The 27,472-nt window shown below is 39.7% G+C and overlaps 1 long non-coding RNA gene across 2 annotated transcripts in view; it reads left to right on the top strand.

The window, feature by feature from the left end:
• Positions 1 to 26,895, top strand: part of LOC149777890 (uncharacterized) — a 46,313-nt gene extending 19,418 nt beyond the window's left edge. For both annotated transcript variants that reach the window (XR_016415320.1, XR_016415319.1), the window contains exons 3-5: positions 23,496 to 23,618; positions 24,168 to 24,389; positions 26,628 to 26,895. This is a non-coding gene — a long non-coding RNA (uncharacterized LOC149777890). The remainder of the gene's footprint in view (positions 1 to 23,495; positions 23,619 to 24,167; positions 24,390 to 26,627) is intronic.
• Positions 26,896 to 27,472: the final 577 nt, after the last annotated feature.

Below are 27,472 nucleotides of genomic sequence, written 5' to 3'. Positions count from 1 at the left end.
AGCCCTACAGCTGGAGTTGTGCGAATCCTTTAAGCAGGCCGCTTGCTGACAAAACCATTAGTATTGTAAAGACCCTTTACATACAGTAAAGTATTTATACGATTAGACTTTTCGTTTTGCCATATCGAAAACACCTTGCACGTGTGGCATAGGACGAATCGTACTCACGATTTCGAAATACAATAGACCATATACATAATCACCCTCGGGTATCGTTGTACAGTGAAAAAAATGAAACCCGAGTACATGTATTTAATGAATAACATTTACACCATTCCGTGACAATACCTCCCCCCTAAAAAAAGTGGTATCACTTTTAGAACAATCACGGAATGTGAACAATGAATCATTATTAAAACTTCCAATTTGCAGACTGAACGAAATGATCTGCTAATTTCACCCTACTTAAAAAATCAGCTCCCACATTTTCTGACCCTCGAATTGCCTGGATTCGGAAACTGTATGGTTGCAAAGACAACGCCCAACGCATCAATCTTGCATTGGTGACCTTTGCTTTATTCAAGTATAAAAGCGGCTGATGGTCCGTTTGCAAGGTAAACTCCCTCCCAAAAAGATACGTATGGAATTTTCCTATTCCCCATACTAAACCTAGGCACTCCTTTTCAATCACGGAGTACTTTTTCTCTCTAGGGAGCAATTTCCTACTTGCATAAGCAGTGGGCCATTTCATCCCCCCTTGCTCCTGTAGAAAAACAGCCCCAAGACCTGTATCGGACGCATCAGTCCTCAGTACAAAAGGTTTATCTATTTCCAGCAACTTTTAAATTGGTGCACTTACCAGTTTGTGTTTTAGAGCGTTAAACGCTTTTTCCTGGCATACACCCCATGAAACTTTATTCGGTTGCCCCTTCCTAGTCAAATCCGTTAATGGGGTGGCAATAGCAGAAAAGTTGGCGACGAATTTCCTGTAGAACCCAATTAGATCTAGGAAAGATCTTACTTGTTTTTTTGTGTCTGGTCTAGGGGCATCCTTGATTGCTCCTATTATCTGGATGAGGTTGCTACCGGCCTAGTCCACTTACCAGATGTCCCAAACATTCCAGATTGGAATACCCTATGCTACACTTAGTAGGCCTAACTGAAAGATTTGCAATGTGAAGTCTATCGAACAGATCCCGTAACACCGTAACATGTTCATCCCCTGTATGCGTGTAAACAAAGATGTCATTTAACAAAGCTGTCGACGTTTTCCGTTCCGTTTAACAGTTTACGCATGAGACGAACGCATGACGCACCGGCATTGACTAAACGGAAAGGCATAACTTTAAATTGAAAAAGTCCTTTGGGAGTCGCGAACGCCGTTAACTCGCGGACATTATCGGCAATGGGTATCTGCCAATATCCCTTGCTTAGATCTAATTTGGAAATGTATTTATGACCTGCCAATTTTGAAAATACACTTTCCATATCTGGCATTGGTTCTGCCTCAAATACGGTGATCTTGTTTAATTGCCAAAAGTCGATGCAAAACCGGTTGGTCCCGTCTTTCTTTCTGACTAACACCACGGGGGACGAGTATGGGGAATTTGAAGGTTCGATGACTCCCTGGTCTAACATTTTCATCACTTCTTCGCTGACTGTCTCCCGTGCATTAAAGGGTATCCGATATCCTTTAATCCTGATAGGCTCAGTGATATTCAATTTGATCTCGTGTCGAATTAGACCTGTACGGCCTGGTCTGTCTGTGAACACATCTGGGTATTTGGACAAAACCTCCATAATCTGTGTACGTTGATCCTCCGATAAATCAGGGCATACATTTATCTGGTCAATACTTTCTTTACCTACGTCCATGGGGTATTCAAGGGGCATTTCTGTGCTGGAGACGAATTCCGCTTCGTCACCAGACCTATCCTCTATCACCGCTATGCATAGTACATTCAAAATCCCTTTATCAATCGTTTGTCCAGGTCTCGCTACGTAGAGTTTAAGCATATTGGCATGAAATGTCTTGGACTTCCCCTCCACATCAATGATATAATCCATTTCGCCTTTCACCTGTCTGACTTCATATGGCCCTTTCCATTGGACTAGCAGCTTGTTGTTATTCTTTGGGAGAAGCACCAACACTTGATCGCCTACGTCAAACTATTTACTCCGAGTTCCTCGGTTGTAGTACTTGGCGTACCAACGACTAGATTTTGCGAGTTCGTCTTGCGCTATTCGACAAGTACTTTCTAATCTTTCGCGCAAATCAACTACGTAATGGTATGTGGTCTTAACTTCTTCGTCCGCGACCTCGCCTGACCACAGTTCGCGAAGTATGCGCATAGGACCACGAACTGTCCTACCATACAATAGTTCAAACGGGGAGAAACCCAAGCTTTCCTGAGGAACCTCACGATATGCAAACAGAAGGGCGTTCAGATATCTATCCCAATCCTTCGGTCTTTCCGCACACATCCTCCGCAACATTTGCTTCAATGTCCCGTTGAATTTCTCGACCAATCCATTGCACATAGGATTGTAAGGTGTTGTGCGTAACTGTTTAAGGGACAACAACCTACTAATTTCTGCCATGAGATCTGAGGTGAATTGTGCTCCACAATCTGTAAGAACCTCTTCGGGCACTCCGACCCTGCTGAACATGTGTACGAGCGCTTTGGCTACACGTTCGGTTTCAATTCATGGCAAAGCTATGGAGCAGCAGGGGGGGGGGGGGCGAATCGGACATTTTGTCCAAACGTCATTTGGTTTAATTAATACTTTCTGCACTCAGCGGATCCGGTGTCGTCAGCGCCTGGTAAAAAAAAACGACGTCGTCGTCGGGGGGATCGTCCAAACGTCATTTGGTTTAATTAATACCTTCTGCGCGCCGATCCCAGCGTTGTCAGCGTCGGGTAAAAAAGCGCGACGACCGCGTCGATGTCATCGCCCCCCCCTGCTGCTAAGAGTTACAGTGATCTTATAAACAGAGTGATCACTAACTCCTCCTCTTGTAGATCAATTAGGTTATTTGACTGATCGGTAAGTCTAAAATTAATTCTCGTTAAAAACCGATTATGGCATCGCATATAGACCGGATTAATCGGACTCTCAACGATTAAAAATCCCGGAGGGGCTGTTGGTGAAAATGAATAAAGGATATACCCCTGTTGAGCCTGATTTGATTGCTTGGTATCCACCTGGTAACTCCCTTCGATAACATCACACACTAGATTGATTGCTATCACCGATGCGATATTTACGTTGTATGGAGCAATATGCCTACCACCCTCTCCGTTATCGTGTCTGAGGATAGTTGATGGGGCGAGAAAATCATTAAGAGATTTTCTTAGTTCTGGTGCGTTGTATCCTGGAAACTTGAAATCGGGTAAATTGGCTTCTGTGATATTATACTCGGTTAGGAATTTTTGTTTATTATCATCGCTGTTAGCGGATATTGTTTTAACGATTCGTTCATTGATATATTCCATGTCTGATATAAGTTGGTTTAACACCTCAACGTGTTTTCGTGCTTTCGTTTTCCGTAGCTGTTCTAGTTGTGATTGGTAATTACGATTAATCTCGGCAAACGCACCAGTGATATCATTTAAACCAACTGTGACCACGGCGGACGATTCAGGAGTTTGCTTATACGGAAAATACCATTGCATGGTATTCCTGTTTTGAAATATAAACCTACTGGGTAATAACGCGCTTTTTATAATAGACAAATCATCTTGATAACTGGGATTAATTCCATGATATGATTGCGCATTCGTGTGCAAGTCCGCGGCGATTCCATGAGGTGGATTCTCAGGCCATAATAGTATGGTTCTTATTGAACTGTTATAAATATCAACCATATACCCCGTGTGCTTATTTCAATCGTCGACGATAACGTCGGTTCATGAACCGTAATAGCGATTTTTGATTCTTTTCCTGTGATCGATTTTATCCTGCGTTGAAATTCTTTATCGATTTGTTCTATTTGGTATGACCCAGTTGGTATTGTAACCTCCTTCCAGTCTGGGGTCTCATCCTGTTTATTTGTCCATGCAAAAACCAGCGAGTTATTAGGTTGTTGTCCGTTAAATGCGTCCGCTCGGATATTAGGCCAACTGTGATATACTCGCAATTTTGCCAGCGCTATTTCCTTCACTGGAATCGGTGATGGGAAGTTTACACTGAATTCGGGTTTCGTTGATGTTATCGATATCATACTTGTTTGTACCGGAGTGGTGTTTTCCGCGATCCGTTGAAGTAATTGAAACCCTTCGTAGTTCAGCGACATTATTATTATTCGTTGTTTTTAGTGTCTAATTTTGACACCGAATATTAACAACCTGCTTGTTTTCAGAGCCCATTGAAGTGGTTTCAGTGACGTGGTTTCCGGCTTCCAGTTGAAAATTTTCGATTTTTGACATCGCGGAGCCATACAACTGGACCATCGTGGAGAATTCAACATCGGATATGAACGAATTATCAATCGACAACGAGATCAACCCGGATAATTTCGAGTACGCGTCGGATACTATTTGATGTTTTACTGTATACTCGTTGAGTTTTTTCTGAGAACACGTTGATATCTTTCTGGTGATTGCGTTGGCGACTCCAGCAATTGTTGTCGCCGCGGAGATAGCGATTGGAACGGTGATCGGGGCTATCATGGTCACCGTGGATAAAATGACACCGGTACCGGCTACTATACCGGACACCGAGTACACGGCCACGTCGATGGTGGTTATTTTTCGGCGGTATTTTTTTATTTTTGCGCGGTATTGTTCGGAAAGCGTTTTCAAGTTCGGGGATAATTCTTTTGCGGTATCGAATCGATATTGATGTGACGTCGGTGATACCTCCGATTCAATTACCCTGGTGGTCATTTTATTTTAAAAGAGCTAGTGTTTTCAATTACTCACTTAGATTCACTACAAATTCTACATACCATGTGATGTTTATCCTAAATAGATTGCTATCAACGGCTCTAATTATAAACCGTTCGGTTGCATTCTTGTCAATGATTGTTGATATTGTATTGTTAAACCCAGATGAACTCGACGATGATATATTGAACTGCATCGCTGAAATCAATGTCAATCGATAAATGCCCTTAACAATTGCGGTGATATTTACTATATTATGCGTAGGAGTCCAATCGAATGATCCGTGTTGAACCGTGTATACGCTATTGCCGATGCTCCCATGAGGTGTTTTCATTTTTTCGAGTTGCTCTGTCATTCTAGGTAGTCTGTCTTTAATCGCTGTAACATCAGTTTTGATCGTTCCTATTTCCTGTGTATACGCGTCTATATTATTCTTGTTCGCTGTAACCTTAGTAATGAGTGTATTTATTTCCCCTCCATACGCGTCTACATTTTTTTTGTTCGCTGCAACCTTAGTAATGAGTGTACTTATTTCCCCTCCATACGCGTCTACATTTTTTTTTGTTCGCTGCAACCTTAGTAATGAGTGTATTTATTTCCTGTGTATTCTCGGTTATACTTTTTTTGTTCGCTGTAACCTTAGTAATGAGTGTATTTATTTCCTGTGTATTCTCGGTTATACTTTTTTTGTTCGCTGCAACATCAGTTTTGATCGTTCCTATTTCCCCTCCATACGCGTCTATAGTTTTTTTGTTCGCTGCAACATCAGTTTTGACTGTTTCTATTTCCCCTGTATGCGCGTCTATATTCCTTTTGTTCGCTGCAACATCAGTTTTGACTGTTTCTATTTCCCCTGTATGCGCGTCTATATTTCTTTCGTTCGCTGGAACATCAGTTTTGACTGTTTCTATTCTCCATCCATGCGCGTCTATATTATTCTTGTTCGCTACAATATCAGTTTTGATCGTTCCTATTCTCTGTTCATGCACGTCTATACTTTTTTTGTTCGCTACAATATCAGTTTTGATCGTTCCTATTTCACCTGTATGCGCGTCTATATTTCTTTTGTTCGCTGCAACATCAGTTTTGATCGTTCCTATTTCCCCTGTATGCGCGTCTATATTTCTTTTGTTCGCTGCAACATCAGTTTTGATCGTTCCTATTTCCCCTGTATGCGCGTCTATATTTCTTTTGTTCGCTGCAACATCAGTTTTGATCGTTCCTATTTCCCCTGTATGCGCGTATATATTTCTTTTGTTCGCTGCAACATCAGTTTTGATTGTTTTTATTTCCCCTCCATACGCGTCTATACTTTTTTGTTCGCTGCAACATCAGTTTTGATTGTTTTTATTTCCCCTGTATTCGCGTCTATACTTTTTTTGTTCGTTGCAACATCAGTTTTGATTGTTTTTATTTCCTGTGTATGCCCGTCTACATTTTTTTTGTTCGCTGCAACATCAGTTTTGATCGTTCCTCTTTCCCCTCCATACGCGTCTATATTCCCTTTGTTCGCTGCAACATCAGTTTTGATTGTTCTTATTTCCCCTCTATACGCGTCTATATTCCCTTTGTTCGCTGCAACATCAGTTTTGATTGTTCTTATTTCCCCTCCATACGCGTCTACATTTTTTTTGTTCGCTTCAACATCAGTTTTGATTGTTTTTATTTCCTGTCCATTCGCGTCTACATTATTCTTGTTCGCTGCAACATCAGCTTTGATTGTTTTTATTTCCTGTCCATACGCAGTGATATCATTTATAGTTGTTGTAATCTCATCCAGCTTGGTATTTTTTTTACCAAAGAATTTATCAAAGTTGTCATCGATCCTGTTAACATTTTTTCATAACGTGTAAAATTGGCCCGACAGCGTTGTAAACTCCGAAATAGTATTTTTTATCCCCGCAAGATTCGGTTCGGTTACCGTCGGGGTCGCAAAAAAACTAGCAGTAGTGAGTTGTATATCGGCGACAGATTTTTTCACCTCGGTGACAGATTTTTTCACCTGCGTGTCAAGTTCGGTCACCGATCTATCTAACCTTGTAAAACCGTCTCGGATTAATGTTATCGTCGATAGATGTTCACCCGGTTTGAGTCGTCCGTCGCTGGTATACAGCGCGATAGCGTTCTCGGCGGCGTCACGCTGTCGTGTTAAAACGTCATCCAGCGACACATTACTGGATTTCATTTTACCCTGGCGGTCTTGAAATACAACTATTTCACCTGGGTCAACACTGGTTAAGTTTAACGTATCGGCGATTTCATCCTCGATTAGTTTTTTTATGTCATCCGTGGCGGGCGTTTCCGTGGATTTTTTCAGCGCCGAAATAGGTCGTCCCCAAATATCAATCATCGTTATTGTAAAAAAAAAACGGTGTTTTTAATTAACCCGCCGGGCCTCTACGACCCCACTAGTGTATTCGTTTACAACCACATGAGGTGGTTTCCGCGATGATGAAATCGCCGCGAGTACGTTCAATACCTCACGGCCACATATCGGTGGGTCACTTAATCGCTGTGTTGGCAGCGTGGAATAAAAAACCGGGGCTGAACACGCCCGGATATACCGCATGAACTCGTTCGGCGGGGCTAACCCGTATGAATCAAAATAGACGATTGCACGCGGATCAATCGCGTACGCAACCCAATGAGTTCCCGCTCCGGAGGACCCATCGAGGTTAATTATGCCGGTTTCAATATTCCTTGGTGCCGCCGGTAATTGATCCCTCATAAAAACACCTCTGAAGTTTTTTATCGCTAACGCGTCGGCGGCGTCTATTAAATCAAAATTAGACATAGGAGTCATTAAACGGTTCCCGGTAGTCTTAGACCCTTTCCCGAGTACCATGAATACGGGGTTCCCGGTAGTTTTAGACCCTTTCCGGCCACGGATCGTTTTTTTTTTATAGCCTTTCCCGGTTGCCTTCTTCAATGCCATCCCCGCCGCGGTTCCAACGGCTCCTAACGCCGCCGCCTTAGCCACTACTGGTGCGGCCGCGGCAATCAACGCTGGAATCGCAGCTAACAGCGGAAATATCCCACCGGTCTTTTCCATGTTTTTAATCGCTGCGGCCGAGAAATCTATTTGAATACCCTTTTTATTCTTCATCGCATCATTGAAATGTTTTATTTGACGCGCCGTCAACGATATCTTATGATTACTACCTGCCATCTGTGACGGCTTCAGCGTTATTGTGGTTCCGCATTGTTTAGCCGACTTTGATCGTAATTTCTTGACTTGACCATCGGTCAACTCTACACTGACAACACTATACGACATTTTATTGTAAACGCGTTTGTGTTTTCAATTACATGTTTTCCACTGGCGCATCAACGATTCTCATTCGTCCACCAACACCTTCTAGCAGCATTGATTTATCGCTGAGAATGACAGCAACCGCTCTATAATCGGCACCACCCGGGGCTATACGAGCTCGGAAGTGTATATCAACGACGGATTGTCTCGTTAAATCAAGATGTTCCAACGAAAAATAATAAATCGGATATATGTTTTTAAAATCAAGTTGTGATATTTGCAAACCAGTGTCGACGTTTTGATCACGACCCATGTATGACAGCAATCGATGATACACACGTGCGATATGGTTGTCGCCGTAATTAAGCTGTATATCCTCGGATGGTTCCTGTTGTCCGTTTATTCTCAGCGAAACATCCCTGACTCCTAATTGATCAAATATCATATGGCTGCGTTCTTGATTGCCCAATCGTTCCCTATTCTGTAGCGCTATAAAAATATGACGTGGGGCTGAAACACCCTGTTTTGATGCCAAGTGCCATGTAAATGTATCAGCGACATTATCCTCCTTAGCATCAGTTGTTACCGCTACCCAACTCAACAACGATTTTCCCCCCGTTCCATAAATGATAACAATCGTGCTTCCGTGGTAACTGATGGAGTCAACACCGGCATCCACAATGCTATTTTAGTTAAAACGACTTTACCGTTATCGACGCCAGCAGCACGCCATATTGCATTGTTATCATCACCCCTTCGCGTTAGCGCGATTGTATGCTTAACCCCATAGATAACTTTTCTGACATTTCTGCAAAATCCGAATATGTGATGGAGTGGAATCGCGCATGAAAACCGTCGGCGTTGTCCTTGCAACATCCCTACTCGTACTGCGAATCCCATATTGTAATTATCGTTAATACTTTTTATAACAGTGAAATCAGCGCCTGGTCTTGCCCTGCGGTCTGGGTTAGCTGCTTCAGCCTGTGGGTCAACTGCGGTATCTCTTGCCGTCAGCACGTTAATGTACTGAAGATGATCAGCGTTATTAGTGGTATCCTTCGCGAACATTATAGATGGGCCCGCCGATCTTGTATAATCATCTGAATATCTCGCTAACCCAATTATCGTCGTTGCAACATCAACCTCGCATTCTATTGATTCAATTTCTAGCCCGTCAATACGATATCTGGCGCTCTCAAATAACGCCATGATACCGTTGTTGACGAAGCCAACTCGAACACGAGGGTCATTTGCGTATGGTGTATTAGCGGCAACATTTGTCACGAGTTCTCCCTCAATTTCGATAAACGCTTCACACGGCAAAAAGTATTTACTGGTATCTTGGACTTGAAATTCAATTCGCGATCGTAGGTCGGCTTGTGGTGGTTGATAGGAATAAAATTGATAATCACGGACAGAATCATCCCTGCGCACTGGGGCATCCATATCAAACGCGGGATCAGCGGTTCGCGCAAACATTTTATTATTTATCATGTTGATGTTTTCAATTGCGATTTTTTCGTCGTAAATTCTTTGAATTCTGTTTAAGACCACTTCCCGCTATTGCGTTCACGAACGCGTTGGTTGCCGCATCGGCGGATGGCTGAGCCGCCAATGGCGAAGCCATCGTCGCTAGTTTTTCTTCCACGGCGTTATTTATTACCCTGCTGACATTTGCAGGCATCACTGTCGTTGATGGCATCACCGGTGGTTTCTGTTTTCTTTTTCTCACCAACGACATTAGTTTGTCCTTTGCTGCAGAAAACGCCTTTCCGGCAACATCTCCAATAGCGCTGATTCCCTTATCACGAATAACATCAATAGCCTTCATTCCTAATTGTTTGGCTAACGGCGCCACTTTTGGAGCCATTCTTGTAAATAACCCCGCAATGGTGCTACCGAGACCATCTCCATAGTACGCGCGGTAAACAGGCAATCGCGAGTTTACCACGTAGACGAGTACTGGTTTATCATGGTTGTAATGTATGAACATCTTTATTATAAAAACACCAGTTTTCCAATTAATCATCCACGAGTTCGTCTATGAGCGTTCGATATGCATTAATGTCCATGATACCGCCTGCAAATAACCGCTTGCAAATATCAGCGGCCTCATTGATTATTTCCGGAGAGTTATTTCCGGCTCGTTTTCCTCCGATTAGTACTTCCAGCCGTGATATATCACTGAGAACACTATTAGGACAAGCGTTTTCAGCCACACCGCTGTATCCTTTTCCTTTTTTTGGTTTTGCACTTCTAACCTCATCGAGGAATGCTTTGTAATCGGGATCACCACGTGGTACCGCATTCTCATGTTTACTCGCTAAATACACCATTCTTGCCCAATCCTTTATATCCCTTACATTTTCCTCGTAACCGCTATTGATATGCTTCTTATCTCGTGTGCTCTTAGCAAAATTTGTGACAGTAAAATCAACTAATTCTTCCCTGCTGAGGCCTCTAATTTTATCTATTGTGCCCTTTTTAAGTACATTACGGGGTATATTCCCCCCTTTCTCTTTTTTTTCCTGTATTTCTTCCGGTATTTCTTCCGGTATTTCTTCTTCTGGTTCTCTTGCGGTAGCACCTAGTTCTTCTTCGTCGGCCATTGTAACATAAGGTTCTTGTGGGTCCGTTATAGCGAGTGGTGGTGGCCTCCGTGTTGTAGCAACCGCTATTTCCGCAGGAGGTGTTTCTAAAGACCTTTTTGTTTGTTCGGTCTGAGCCGCTATCTTTTCAAGTACGCCAAGCAGTGGCGCCCTTTTCTTTCTTTCTTCGTCGGGAATATCCCCGTATATCGCTGTTTTCACATCCTTGGTTGCACTCGTTATCGGAGCAAAGAGTTGTTCACTTCCAACAGTAAAATCAGTTTGTAGTTGCTGCCGCGTTTGAAGTTGTTCTCGGACCCTGTCTCGTAACGGTATGAACTTTTTAAGCGCCGCTAGCCGCTCTCTGGCTAGCCGAGTAGTAAGTGATTCGCCTACCATTATTGCAATTGCTCCGCAATTTCTAATTTCCTGCCGAGTGTGGCGGGGGGGATATGTATACCATCGGGGGCTCCACGGAGTTTTCGTCTATAATCCTTCTAATGTTTTTGATCTTACTAGAAATCTCCCGGCATCGTTCATAAACACGTCCAAGTTTTTTTCGTATTATTTCAACGGCAGTGAATAGTCCAATGAATGCATTTACGTCATTGTGGTACAAGTTTTCATTAATCGTATGTTGTAATCGTTTTTATAAAAAAGTACTCGCGGGCCAGGGTAAAACGCCCCCGTTTCGATTGTTCGTTAATAATCTCATAATCGGATAATATTTTTTCGCTGTTGAGACCATCAGATAATTCAATTCCTTGATTTTTTAATTTTGAAATCTCGGTTAATATATTATTGATGTATTCGATATTCATATTCTTATAAAACATCTTATTTTTAAATAAAAAAAATTATTTTACAAAATGAACCCCGCGCAGTGTGTTATTTATTACTATTGATAGTATTTAAACATAAAAGAGGTATTACAGACAATTCGTCATGGTGACCTTGTCACTCGCTGATATTTGTGTACGAAAATCGAATTCTGTGTCCGGTCCTTTTTGAGATTGCTGTTTGATATACTCGTTCTGCTACTTTTCGTATTGAGGCGATACAAATGTCAAAGTATCTACTGGCTTCATTCATCGACTGAAAAGTTTTTTCTTCGTGAGTTGTTGTATCAAACGATTTGACGCTCTTTGCTTTTTTTGCGTGCTTCCCTGTTTTACCTTTTTTGACATTCTGACTTTGAGTAATGGACTGTAGGTTTATAAGAGAATTATTTAGACGATCAGAATTAATGTGATCAATAACGAAACCATTCTCGATTGGCCCCTTAAACGTTTCATATACCACCCTGTGAACAAAATACTTCTCTCCGGCACCAAATGTCAAATACCCCTGATTATTTACGGTACCAACCGGCTTCTTCAGTCTGCGGTTTCTAACAACGCCGTCGCGAGATGCCTCGTTATTAACGAGCACAGGATGCGGCTGAAATTCTTGGTCCATTTGTATAATAATACTACTTGTCTAATTCATTATTTGGTTTAATTATAAATCTCTCAATGTAGTCTTGAGGGGTTTTGATGATTTTGTCCTTGACGGAGTCAGCGGTGGGGTCAATGACGGCGTTTTTAATTCGTTTGTCATAATAGCGTTTTAACTCCCTGTATCGCTTTCCGCCACAATTGATACATAATTGTGATTTACCACGCACCCCAACGTGGCAAACCAAGCACGGGAGGGGGCCAAGAGAACCATTACGAACGCTTTGTAAATGATACACGCAGAATTCACCTCTACATGATTTATTGCACGGGGTTGTCGACCCAATCATCAACCATTTGCAGTGATTCATTATACTATATTCTTTTATTTAAATACTTGTTTTAATTATATGGAGGAGGAGTTCAAGAAACTAGCAGCAATTAAGCCCTGGAAAAATATTAAATTCAATCTCGATAGAGTCCTCAAGGACACACCAAAAGTGTTAATAAACGATAGAACCCTGTTAAATAAAATACGCGATTGTATCAATGAATTCAAGCGTGATGGTGCATCTCATAGTTGGTCAACATTTCGAATTGATGGTGTTGTTGATGCTACCATGAACGACAAACGCGCGGCAACGATAACATCACAACTTGGCTCCAGCGAGTATTTCTTCAGAGTAAAATTCATTGTCCAGGTGGAATCAGGTAATTGGATCATACGTGATAAATTTGAACCAGTTCTCAGCGACAAGAAAACAGTTATTGTTAGCCGCGACTCCAAGCCGGGGTTGTTAACCGGAATTGACAGACCATACTATGAACGGGCGTATCCTGAAACAGCAGTTGTTTATGGAATATACCCGTTAAATAAGAAACCTGATATCGGAAAACTAGCGCCGATGAAACAGTCAACGGGGATAAATTGTGTAGCAGAACGAATAATAGAGCATTTTACAAATGCATGTCGAGGAAACAAATTGACTGATTTACAACGTAGCAAAATCAACCAGTGGGAGGAGACAGTGCACGAGCGAGGAGCAACCATCAGCGACATAGCGAGATTAGAAACGTCGTTGAGATTTCCAATAACCGTTACAACGATAACCGGTGAAGTATTATACGAATCAAAGTACAAATCAAAGGGAGCCCCAATTAAAATTATTGATCATAACGAACACGCGTGGACGCCCGCGATCACAGTATTTCCACGGGATAGAACAGTAAAGTATATCCCGGGGGAATTCCTGGAAGAGAACGGTTTTCTCGCGGAGAGGAAACTATTTGATGCTATTGCTTGTTTGTGTAAAAACGACCCCGTATCAGTGTGGTTACTTCGCAGCGCTGAAAACGATGCGGATACCTTTGATCAGTTTGTAAGACCAAACGGTGAATTATATCGCACTGAAGCGTTTCACAACAAGATGAAAAAAACCGCCATAGAATTTGAGGAGCATGATGAACAACTGCTAACAAATTGTTTTACGATTCCATCGGTTGCGGCACATGTTGCAGCAAGGAAAAATGCGTGGAGTCCAACACGCAAGGAATTTCTACCGGATGTACAATCCAGTTGTTTGGAATACTATCACGGTGGACTATGGAACACTGAATACAGCCGCGACGCTATGATTTCCGTTGATATGGTTGCCTGTTATCCAGCGAGTTTTCTCGGGTATGGTACCGCCGCTGAGTACTTTAAACGATTTGGACACCCCAGACATGAAATGACTCGTGTTGCTATTAATGGACCACTGCCTGATTTTGATTTAACCGGATTCGCTCGCGTAGTATCATTTGAATTCGCGGCAGGACTTCATCGCTGTTGCTATATTTGGATCGGTAGACACATGGCTGAAAAGAAGTGGTTGCCAGTAGCGCTGCTACGGTATATGATTGATTGTGAAATGCTAGTTTCGTTGATTGTCAGCGACGCGATTATATCATACCGGGCGCAGACTGAAGTCTGGTTACCAGAACCGGAGCGTCTAGATAGTATAATTGACGAGTCCAGAAAACACATTGATGCCGACGAGGAATATATCATCGAATGGTCCAAAAAGATATTCAACCAACGAAACAGAGAGGCAAAAGATCTCGGTAGAAGAATAATTGGTAAGTTCACACAAGGTGGAAAAAACTGCGACTACAAACGATATTGCTCACGGCTGATTATAGATGACGCAGAATATGATTTCGTAATCAAGGACGCAGTGGCGAAAAATAAATACGTAAACTGTAAAACAGCTTTCTTGTCCAATGGAACAAGGTTGGGTACAGTTGTTACTTACAGCGATGGAGACAGCCCGGCATATCCACATTTGAGGGCGTCTATGCTGGGTTATGCTTGCATAAATTTATTCTCGATGATAAATAGATTTCCTGACACTGCGGTTAGAGTAGCCGTTGATTCATTTTATATTGACGTAAAGTATAAGGGAAACATAGCCAAGTTTACTAGTCCGGACGAGAGTTGGGGTACATGGAGAATTAAAAATGAAATACGACGCGATTATTCACCATCAGCAGATGTCACCGTTGAGAACAATTACTTACGCGGCGATAAATTGTCAGAATGGTCTAATGCACCACCGTGTTCTGATCCAATTTGTAGATAAAAAACAGTTTATTTAAGCGGCTGTGGCGGGTCGGGTTAAACGACTAGGGCAATTGAATTATTTCGAACGCGGGCAAGTATAATCGTGCTTACACCGACCCATAGACTAGCGCGAGAGATAAAACAACGAAATGTTGACGCCGTTACTTATCACAGCTTTTTTCGATACAGCGGCGGTGAGTGGACTCCTGATCGAATGGGTGAAAAATTTATTCCTGAGGTTATCATCTGGGATGAGATATGTACTGTTTCGTTAGATGTTTTACAAATGTTTCTTGAGTGGTTGCTGCGCGCGAATACAGCGGTGATAATGTGTGGCGACCATGGCCAACCACCACCATTTGTCGGCGAGGGTCCACATGATTGGTTAAAGGGCTTTGTGGACTATTATGAAGAAACCGATACTGATTACCGAGCACTTGATGAACAACTGCGCGAGGTTAAAAAATTAATCAGATTACAGCCGGATAGAATTCAATGTGAAATAATCCGCGAGGTGATTCCGGAAACGCCGTTAAATGAATTCTGGGAAACATGGAAACCAAACGATTTGATTGTAGCGAGTAGAAAGATAGTCAGAGACACACTTCAGCGGAAGTTGTTTACGTTGCATAAGGAAAAGTTTCCAACGCGCCCAGTGCCGTTATGTTATAGACCCGTGGATACACGGCGGCAGAACATTGAAGTTGAAATTCCAGGCCCGACAGCGTCGGGGACAAAAAAACAAATTCTCGTGCTGAATGATATCGTGCTCGTTGATATCAGCGTCGTCGAGGACGCGCTACGTGCTGATAAATCCCCGTGGACGCTAGGATACGCAACGACAATACATTCCTCGCAGGGACTGACTATCACGGATACAATTGTTTGGATGGTTGATAATCGCATCGAATGGTCAAATCTAGTCTATCTTACAGTGTCCAGAGTACGGAGGATAAATCAACTTCGAAGAATTGTTATTGACGAAGCCAGTGACGGAGTCACCAACGACATCATCGATGCAAGCGTCATTGATAGAAAACTCTCGGGTTACCGCCAACAGGATAAAAAAAACAGCGGCGTTTTGATATTGATGCCGAATTAATAATTGCGTTACGAAAACAACAGAATAATCACTGCGCGAGTTGTAATTGTGTAATGCGCTGGCGTTATTCGGATAAAGACGCTCGCCAATTTACCGTGGACAGGATCGATAGCAGTCTCGGTCATGTTAAAAACAATGTGAGATTAACCTGTCTTGAGTGCAATAGACGCAACGGCGCTAGTTAAGACCACGCGGGGGCAATTGAGTATCGTCAGATATCACTTGTAGTTGCTCGCGTGTAAACCCCCGCTGTGGGGCAGTTGAATCCAGTCTATAGATCGGTGGTCTATCAGTTGATCGTGTTATCGTTGATATGTTATGTGTGGTAACACTCCAGATAGGATCAGTAGCTCTTTTTTTTACCGCCTTCAAGCTCTCCTGGTTCATACAGATATCTAACAGTGACATCGCCGAGAATCGGCTTGGAAACGCTATCTATTTTTGATCTTCCGGGTATATACTTTTTTTTAATCGCGTCGCTGGGCTTCATGTTGATTGCTCGGGTAATCTCGTTATTTAACGCTGCAATTACGCCTGGCAACCTTTTGACCCATTCACGAGATCGTTTTTCTTGGATGAATTCTTTTGCGTACTGATATCCAAATAACCGTTCAGCAAGAGTCCGATTGAATCGTTCAACAATTGCCTGATCACGATGTAGCGCAGTATGACCTCGTCGTATCGCGACGCTATGATGTTTCAGCGTTGATAAAACAGCACCGCGAAATTCACTACCAGGATCAACTTGTAATAGATTTGGCCAGCGCAGAGGACCTCTTCGATAAATTCGCCCAAACGCATCGGCTACTTCAGTTGCTGACTTTGTTTTTAACGGTTCCGCTTGTTTATATCGACTCGCAACATCAACTACGGTTAGCGCGTATTTGTAACCGTTGTCATGCGGCAGAAATAGTATATCAGCCTGATGAACTTCATTAGGTACGCTGACATCAAAGCGCGAGAAGTTGATTTGTTTAGGCGGTGGTAGATAAATTTGCCATATAGCCTGTTTGGATAACCAATTAGCCGCAGTGGCCTTTGTTACTTTTGCAGCGCTTGCAAGCTTACCAATAGCGGCCTTCCCCTTCCAGTATCCTCTCGGAGAATAATAGATGGATTCCATGTTGTTATTATAAACGCTAACGTTTTCAATTACCAGCGCGAGAAGCTCCGCTTCCAATCATTAATTTACCTTTCATAGCCGATTTTACCAACCATGAGGCCAATTTTTCTTTGAATGATTTATGAGGAATAGCATTTAACGCGTGAATTACTTTTACGTCCGCGATATGACGCTGTTGCAGATCGCTACTTTTGTAGTAAGCAACATCATGAGCATGACACGCCTTATCGATAGCGTTTATTGGATACTCACCGGGTTTGGGCTGATTTTGATCATCGAGTCTGATATCTAATCGTGTTCCGGGGCCACAGTAGCTATATCCTGGAAGGTGTTTTTCTCCTGGATACTTTGCCCACGGCGTTCCGGGGAGTTTTGATAACTTGGCTGCAATATCACCTCCTCGCTTTTTTTTTAAAACATCCCCGGGTCTAATAGAAATAAATCTAAATTTATTTATACCGCATTGTACACACTTACCAGTAAGTGCCGATCTGTTATTTCTTGTTGTAGCGGTTGTCATATCATTTGTGCCAGTACGCACTCTACACTTCACACAATATAGATCCATAATTTATGTATAGAGATATGAATATAATTGATTTTTCGGCGACTAAAACAAGAGAACCAGTTAAGCATGTTGCAGCGTTACCAAACTCGATCCGGATGATTATCATCGGACCATCTGGATCCGGCAAGACGCAATTGTTACTTAATTTAATAATGAGATGGATGAAGTGGGATAAGTTGTATTTAATCGCCCCTAGCGTAGATGATCAACGATGCTACGAGGTGTTGAAAGATTTCAACGAGAATGCATCAGCGATCGCTGAAAAAAATGTTATTGAGTTTATTACAGATATCAATGATGCACCAGGTATCGATGATATTGATGGCGACGTTAACAATTTAGTCGTGTACGATGATGTTATGTTAGACAATCAAAAAAAACCAGCTAGGATATTTTCCAGAGGCAGGCATAAAAACACTGACGTGATATATGTCACTCAACGATACACTCAGATTCCAAAAGTAATCAGAGACAACTGTAATATTCTTGCTGTGTTCAACGGCGTTGATACACACACGCTACGAAATATTTGGCAGACATGGTGCGGCGGTGACATGGACTTTAATGTTTTTCGAAACTTTTTTAGTCATGCTCAGTCGACCCCACATGGATTTGTAACGATAAATTTACACGACCCTCGGACACGATATCGTATCGGACTCGACCAAATATTCGGTTAAATTGTAAGATCATAAAGATCTTCATTGTAAGTAGCCCCTTAGCAGCAGGGGGGGGGGGGCGATGACATCGACGCGGTCGTCGCGCTTTTTTACCCGACGCTGACAACGCTGGGATCGGCGCGCAGAAGGTATTAATTAAACCAAATGACGTTTGGACGATCTCCCCGACGACGACGTCGTTTTTTTTTACCAGGCGCTGACGACACCGGATCCGCTGAGTGCAGAAGGTATTAATTAAACCAAATGACGTTTGGACAAAATGTCCGATTCGCCCCCCCTGCTGCTTATGGCTTCAGGATATCTGGTAGCGTAATCTACTAGTGTCAAGATGTATTGGTATTTCCGATCTGTATGTGGAAATATTGGTCCTGCGATGTCGATGCCTACTCTTTTGAACGGAGTATCTATCAAGGGTATCTGACCTAACAGTACTCTTGTTACCCTGCCCTTAGAGATCGTCTTCTGGCAAACGTCGCACGAGCGACAGAACCGCGCTATGTCGCTATTGACGCCAGGCCAATAAAATTCTCTTAATACCCTATCCGTTTTCTTTACGCCTAAATGACCTGCCATACTCGACTCATGCGTGACCTTTAGTACATGTGACCTGAATTTCTTGGGAACCACTAGTTGCAAGAACTTCCTATCCGATGTAGAGTATTCCCTGTACATTAAACCCTTTCGAGTAAGGAATTTAGAGGAACTCTCGTTCTTACACTGTCTCACGGTACCCGTTGATGTTTTCTCAGAGGTTGCACGTAAAGACGCGTCACATTTTTGCTCATTTTGAAATTCTTTCGCGGGATATATCAGTAATGGCTTCCGGTACTTTTAACTTACGCAAAGGTTTATTTTTCTCCTTTACCTGAGCCTTAGTTTGCACTGCTTGGATGATAGGGAATCGGAAATCTGCTATGGTTGGGAGTCTAGAACCCGGTACATTGCCAATCGTAAGTTCATAGATCGGGTTGGCTATGCATAAAGCTTCCACAGTCCCGGTCAAAAAAGGCGTTTCTATCATTATCCTTGCAACTGGAACGTGGTCGATTGTCTGGTCAGGTAACATGCAAGGTGATTTAAACCCAAGCAATTGATCATCGTGGACTAGGCTCCGTTTCACGACTACAGTAGTGCATCCTGTGTCTCGTAGAACGGCGACTTCTTGTCCGTTGACAGTGCCGTTTGCGGTCGGCACCCATGCCTCTGGAAAAATTCGCGTGCCGATTGATTGGATCACATCGTGACTGGTCTCTGAACGCACCACCGGTTCACGCACCGCTTCCCGCTTAACTTGCTGGGAAACATTGAGTTTTCCATTTACAGATCTTCTGCCTCTAATGGCTACCGCGCCTTTCTGGACTGGTCCCTTCCGCTTAGGACAATAGTGGGAGATATGACCCACTTCCTTGCAAATGACACATTGCGTGTCACTCCACTTCCCCTGGTTACTCCTACCAGATTTATCAGGTTCCCTGGGTTTTCTGTCTTTGACCTGATTCCCACCTTTGACATCTCGCGTGATGACATTCTGTGAACCTCCCCGAGCTTCGGCGAACAAATCCGCCTGTGTGGCCATTTCATGTATATTTGTGAAGGACCTTTCCTTCAAGAATAAATATAACTCCTTGCTACAAGTTGTTAACAATTGGTCATGAAGCAAGAAATCGATAAGACCCTCAAATGTCTTGACGACTTTACCACATTCCACCCATCGCTGCAAATAATTGCAAGTCCTACTGACAAACTGGGTGAATGTTTCGCCTCTCTCGGGTTTGCTATACTTAAACTTCTTGTGAAACCCTTGCTCGGTTAGTTCATATTTCTTGAGAAGTTCCTCTTTCAACACGAGGTAATTGAGCGAATCGGCCATGGATAAACGCGAATACATGTCTAACGCTTTACCCTTCAATAACGCGCTAAGATGGAGCGACCAATCATCTTTTTTCCATTTTTGTACCGTAGCATACCTCTCAAACCTATTTAGATAACTATCCATATTATCTTTATCGTCTTCAAATGGGGGCAATTTTGGATCTCTCAGTTTAACATCATGTTCCCCCTCTTTTTTTAGCTTGCAATAGCTCAGAATTTCTTAGATATTCCTTCTGCCAATTTCTATCTTCCATCTCCAAAGTTTCTAACCTTACCTGTTTTTCCCTTTCTAACTTCTCCCTCTCTGCTTCCCTTTCCCATTCTATCCTTTCCCTCTCAGCCTGTTTCTCTAGTTCAATCTTACCCTTCTCTAATTCTATCATTTCCTTCTTGGTTTCCCTTTTTTCCCTTTCTATTTGTTGTTCCCTTTCAAATTTCTCCTTTTCTATTTGTTGTTCCCTTTCAATTTTTTTCCCTTTCTAATTCCCTCTCCTTTAATCTTTGGTCCCTCTCCCGGGCTTGTTCTTCATGAACAAAATTTCTAAGGGACTCCCCCTCATAACCAAACTGTTTCCCCAGTTCTACCAGTTCTTTCATAGAAGACATTTCAAAAGTTTGGTGGTGACCAACCTTAAAGTGCAGTTTTAAACAAAACACGTAATTACCACAAACCGTATTTTCTTTCTCGAAATGCAACACAAATATTAAATAAATACAAAAAATAAAGTAATATTAGGTATCTACCTAACCTCGGTGCTTTGTCAAGCACGTCTGAAACACACAAAAAGCATACAAATATAATAAAACAATTTCAGTGCTCTGTTATATCCGAAATGATCCCACTTCTGACACCATTTGTAACAAGATAACGGGGTGGGATATTTCAGATTGACAACAGAACACGTTTTGACGACACAGATATATATGGTTTAATGTGGTGATTTATATGAGCAGTAGATTATGAAGATGTGTGCGTATTTATCATCCAAATATTGGATTTATTTAACATAAAACGCACAGATTCAAAGATGGAAATAAAAATACAAATAAATTAGTTCAGTAACACAAAAAAAACACAGGATAAATGATTCACAAATGATTCAGTAATGGAAAGATGAATATAGTTCACTCAAATAGTAAACGATGTAAGCTTTTTACACATAGTAAAAATGTATTCGCTCAGGTAGCGAAATTATGTTGCTAAACACAAGAACGGATATACCATCAATCTGTCCAGTTCTGAATGATACACTGGGTCTTACTAAAACAAAATTAGCCTACAGCTAATAAAATACATATATGGAGATATCTGCTCCACAGCTCCTATGAATCAATTTCACAACTGCTACAGACTCCGGACCCTCAGAATACTATGATCACTCGGAAAATTAGACCCTCCGGACACTCCAAATATTAGACCCTCCGGACACCTTGGTCCTTTGACGGCTCTACAGCTGGGTCACCTTAGTCACTCTTGACATTAGACACTCCGGACACTAGACATTAGACACTCCGGCACCTTAAACGCTCCGGACAAACGGACGTTTCTAAACTCGGACAACACCGGATACCCCGGATATTCCTACCCTCAGACAACACCGTAACCCCAGATACTCCTACCTTCAGACAACACCGGACATCCCGGATATTCCTACCCTCAGACAACACCAGGCACCCCGGATATTCCTACCCTCAGACAGCCCTACAGCTGGAGTTGTGCTAATCCTTTAAGCAGGCCTCTTGCTGACAAAACCATTAGTATTGTAAAGACCCTTTACATACAGTAAAGTATTTATACGTTTAGACTTTTCGTTTTGCCATATCGAAAACACCTTGCATGTGTGGCATAGGACGAATCGTACTCACGATTTCGAAATACAATAGACCATATACATAATTACCCTCGGGTATCGTTGTATAGCGAAAAAAAACGAAACCTGAGTGCATGTATTTAAGGAATAACATTTACACCATTCCGTGACAGGAACTCAGATGGAATATGCATACATGTTAGAAAGGAATTGTCATTTTATAAAGATAAAGTTGACTACTTATAATGAAGTGATATTTTTACTGTTTTATGTCTTTTCTGATTATTGAACTACTATAGATTTTCTTTTTAATTTGCCTTGCATATTTCCAAAAGAATAAAGATAGTGAAAATGATGGTGTGTTGTTATTTGAGTACGGACTACTACAAATGCTAAGGAATTTTGTATTTATCTGTTTATTGTACACACATGATCTAGTAAGAATTGTCTTCTAAATGATACCTTTGATATAGATAGATCATGTCCTGTTGTACGACATGTAACATAGATATAGATGTTTTTGATCAATCTAGAGTATCTATCAATACAGTTATTAAAACATTTGTAGATTGCATCATGTTACACCTATCATACTCATATTTTGAGCAGAACAGTTAGGAGGGTTGAATATGAAACGTGGACATAATTTTACAGTCAAGGTGCTAAGAGTATTGTAGATTATATGTTAACATGACTAAAAGTTTATTTGCTATGATTCTGAAATGTATGGTTTAAAATATTGATGCTACTGTCATTGATTTCATCCGATAAGATTTTTGAGTTATCTCCCTTTTTCCACAGTACTATGTGATTTGTTGCATAGCCAGAATGTAAATGTATATCACAAGATGCAGAAGATTGCAGATATGAACACATTTTTAACACTTTCTTGATCAGTTTGAAAATTGTTTTGACTCTTGTTCAGTTAATGATGTATATTCTCATGCACATAATATTGATAAAAGAGAAGAAAAAACCATATGAAACCTTGAATCTTCTTTATCAGTCACTCCCAGGTACTTGATATGGTGTAAATATGAGCTGGAACTTATTTAGTTACATCTCAAAAACCTAGCAACTTGTATAATGTTGTGTTGTTTTTCATTGATAACTTTGTAAATGGACTTTAAAGTGATTGAGGTATATTGTTTCCTGAGATTATAATTTCCATCTGATGCATTCCAAGTATAATTCAACTCAAGAGAAATCCAATTCATTTATGGCAGTACTTTTTGAAGGAAGCTGAAAAATTAAATTTATGAATATACGGTTTATTACTTCTAAGTCTTAATAGTCATTGCTAAAAATTTAAATAAGAAAGTTGGTGGAAGTAATTGCTTGTTTGAAAAGAGTGATCAATTTGGTAAAATTGAAGAGACTTTAAAACGCAGATCCATTAATTAGGGTACTGCTTGAACACATTCCCAATGTTTATGATTTTATGTTAATATTTTTTCTTCTTCTTTAAATTGATTCATGAAATATGTTTAGCAGAATATATATATATATATATATATATATATATATATATGTGTGTGTGTGTGTGTGTTTGTGTGTGTATATATATATATATATATATATATATATATATATATATATATATATATATATTTTAAATTTTTTTAAAATAGGATGTTCCTGCAACAAGTGCAACAACAGTTGCTAATATTACAAACATGCCAGAGAAATGTTTTGCGGAACTGATAAAAATCTTCAGCACTTAAGAAAAGTAAATGCTCTGGAGTAAAGTGCAAGTAAGTCCAATTAGTTGTAAAATTTATTAAAGTACCAATATTATGAATGTTTTAATGGAACTCAATTTGATTTAAAATTATTGTTAATATGTTTATATAACAGTATATTTTCCTCAATATCATTTTGTTTTTTGATAATTATGATGAAAGCTGTTCAGTTTGAAAACTAATAAAGTAATCTAATGTAACCATTGACAGTAATGTATGAAAATATTAATGTACTATAATACGTTAATAATATATAAGATGTCAATATACAATTCAAGTACTTCAAATTATAATTCATTAGTTGCAATAACTGAATTTAGTGTATATACAGTTTTTTGATTTTGTTAATATTACAGCTAAAACATAAATAAGTGATTGCAAATGATGTGATATAAAATGAAATTTAGAAGGGGATTGCTCAATGAAGAAATATTACAATGATAAATTAAATGAATGATTTTGAACTTTCTCGTAACAAAAAGAACATGTTCACTTTATATGTATCATGTTTATTTACTTAAATGCAATAAATATATAATATATAACAAATCTTTTTTTCAGTTCTTCAGAAATTTGCAGTGTGTTGCAGAGTAGGTTAAAATTATTTACATAAGGAAGGTTTCTGTTGACATCAAATTAGTATTGAATGTAACATCAGAAATAGAAAAATTGGAGCTGAAGAGGAAATTGGATGAAATATTTAGCTACTAACAAATTGCAGCTCTTGGTAAGAGGCAGAAATGATGTACCCGGAGCATGCTGAAAATGAGGACGATATTTTAGGTAACTTAAATTTTATTAACTTGCACAGGATTGTATTTTTAAAAATAGAGTTTACACCAAGTGACAAAAAGTTTTTGTAATCTTACCTACCCTTCTAAAATCCCAAGTACATATTCAGTATGTAATCTGTAGTAATTATCATTTTTTTTAAAGAGAAATAGTTACAGACGAAACCAAAAATATTGTAAAGCATCTGTATAGTATCTGCAGTTTCATATTTTTGATATTACCACACATTTACATATCGCTTTATTCAATTCTGATTGGTCCAAATAACCCCAGGAAATTATTGTGCCGTATTATCCTTACTGATTGGGAGCAATCGTGGGAAAAATTTTGTAACTTCGCCTTTTGTTATTTTTTGTTTTCATTTAATATTTTGGTGGCCAATTTTTTTAACTCAAGAAAGCGAATTGGTGAAAAATGGTCTCATCTTTTTTGAATATGTCCAATATACCACCACATGGGTATGCTATTTAATATATAACATAGCATGTAAATGGCTTAAACCCTAAGACAATAACAATAATAGCAGTTCATAGCAGGTGTGTATCGTGGTGGGCTGTGGAGGGGGCGATATATATGTTGGATGGAATCAACACTATATATAAACATGATTTAAATGTTAATTAACAGAAGTAAATAAACTCACCTCTGTTGACAGAAAAATGATTATATAAAACGGTCTTCAAACTGACACAAGTTCATACAATCACTGCATATTTAGGTGGTAAATATTTTGATGTAAATCTGAGTGAAAATGAAAATAGTTTGCATATTCTGCAGTCTACAGTTCCAAAATCAATCACTGCAAATATTAAGTCACAAATACATTACGGTATATATGGGAATTGTTGAATCCAGTAGACCTTTCACATGGATATCGCAATAATGTGACACTTTGCATAAACATGGCTCATCAGCTGTACTCAAAAGGATAGTGCATACACCATTGTGGCATGACACGCATTGGACATTCGGTGTGGAAAATGATTTTGTCTTTAAAGTGTTTTATTTATTCGGAAGGACACGTGTTCTTTGATTTATAGTTTGTAAGAAAAGTATATTCTACTTTTAAATGTTAATACTAGTTAAACTTTGGTTGGGACTATATTTTATGCACAATGACGGGTTTGTATTTTATTTTTTAAAGTTAATAAATTCATTTGATAGAAGAAGAAAAAAAATTCCTTTTAACTCTTCTGATGATTAGTATTTATTTCTTTGACTAGGTTAGACCAAAGCGTTGAAAACCAAATCTGCCAAAAAGAGTATTGAGACTATACTGTACAGTACATTCACCATGGCTCATTAAAAATGATTTTAAAACTATATGTAAATTGATACAAGGATTGGTAGGAGGAGGGTTCAAAGACTAACATTATAATATTTGGATTCACAATTCTATAATGTAAGAACCCGTCCTTGATAGTAACGATGTGGGGGATAAAAATCCTTCTACTCCTCCATCGTAACTGTCATTGTGAATGTATTGCACTGTTTTACATTTGGACACCAAACTGTTTTCTTTTAAATTGTAAAGTAGCCCCAGTAGATAGCCTAAAATGTGAATGAATACAATAAGAGATTTAAAGAAACTAAAATATTTTATCACCTGTATGGACTTTAATGTTTCGGAAAAATCACAATCAACTCATGAGAGCATCAAATCTAAGAGACATTTGTATGTCAAGCAAAGTAACACATATTTTGCTTTGAATGTTAAATGTTTACTCAGACCACATAAGCCAATTTAGATAAAAATATTAAGACCATGCTGTGGAATGTTACAAGCTTTAAATCGCACATCACTGCTAGTTTTTGTATGTTATGTTACTGTGTTGACATAGCTATTACTGTGCAGATGGATAAGCCCCTGTTCTATAAACAGTTATGTAGCCAATGCACTTCACTTGAATTCATCAGCTAGAATAAAGGCTCTAAAACACAGTATATGTATTTTAAACAAACAAAATAACAATAACAATTTTAATAAAACTATAAATAATAGCATTTATGACATTTTAGTTTTTTCTGAGTTTATCTTGCATTATTTACTCTGTGCATCAGCAATTGACAGGTTATAACGGGATAAACTAAGAAAAGTAAAATGAAACTATTAAATGAAAATAATAAATGAATTAATAGATTGTAAAAGTTGTGCTCAGTTGGCAGTAGATATACTAGATTTAGTCAATATTAAAATAAAATGATGAAATTTATTTTCTTTATTTTCAGATTTACACATGTCGACAAAGTATATAACACAAAGATTGGTGGAGTTTTGTAAAGAAGCACTTTTGGAGGATTCCATGCCAGAAGTGACAGCAAAATAACAATTAAAAAAGATGGTGTAATTGCGGAAGACAATAATTTAATTCAGTTTCTAAAGAGAAAAGTTGAAAAAGAATTAAAAGGGAACAAAAGGCTCTGCTGTCTCAGGTGACGAGGTGAGAGAGTTGGAAGTGCAGCCACTGGAGAAAAATTAATAAATATGTAGATGAAACTTGATTTTTGTTTCTTTTTTCTGCCTTATTGTCTCACAAAAATAAAAATAAAATGCAGGGTTATGTAGTAATTGACATGTATAAAATATCAAACTTGCAAACTAATTTCATTGGAATGAAACTGTGTAATTAAGAAAAACCCCAACAAAAACCCCAAATAATACAAATTAAAATAATAACACAATATATGTATATTTTCAAAATGAATTGTTATTGTATTCATGGATACATAACACTTGAAGATGAAAAACAAATCCTTGGATATATAGTTGATAGATATATAGTACATTACCTCATAAGATAAAATATGATTTTGTTACAAAGGTGTTCTTGTACTTAAGAACTTATACCTGAATAACTCTTCAAAGTCTAATCTTATGCAAGTATACAACTAGATTGTCTTATCCAGTACCAGAATAGGGCTAAAAAGTCTCATCTTATGCAAGTATACAACTAGATGTCTTGTCCAGTACCAGAATAGGGCAAAAAGTCTAATCTTATGCAAGTATACAACTAGATTTTCTTGTCCAGTACCAGAATAGGGCTAAAAAGTCTAATCTTATGCAAGTATACAAC

The sequence above is a fragment of the Sinohyriopsis cumingii genome, chromosome 17 (assembly GCF_028554795.1).
Source record: "Sinohyriopsis cumingii isolate HCF-2022 chromosome 17, ASM2855479v2, whole genome shotgun sequence".
In the NCBI taxonomy this organism is placed as follows: Eukaryota; Metazoa; Mollusca; class Bivalvia; order Unionida; family Unionidae; genus Sinohyriopsis; species Sinohyriopsis cumingii.
This window is presented reverse-complemented; position numbering and strand designations above follow the sequence as displayed.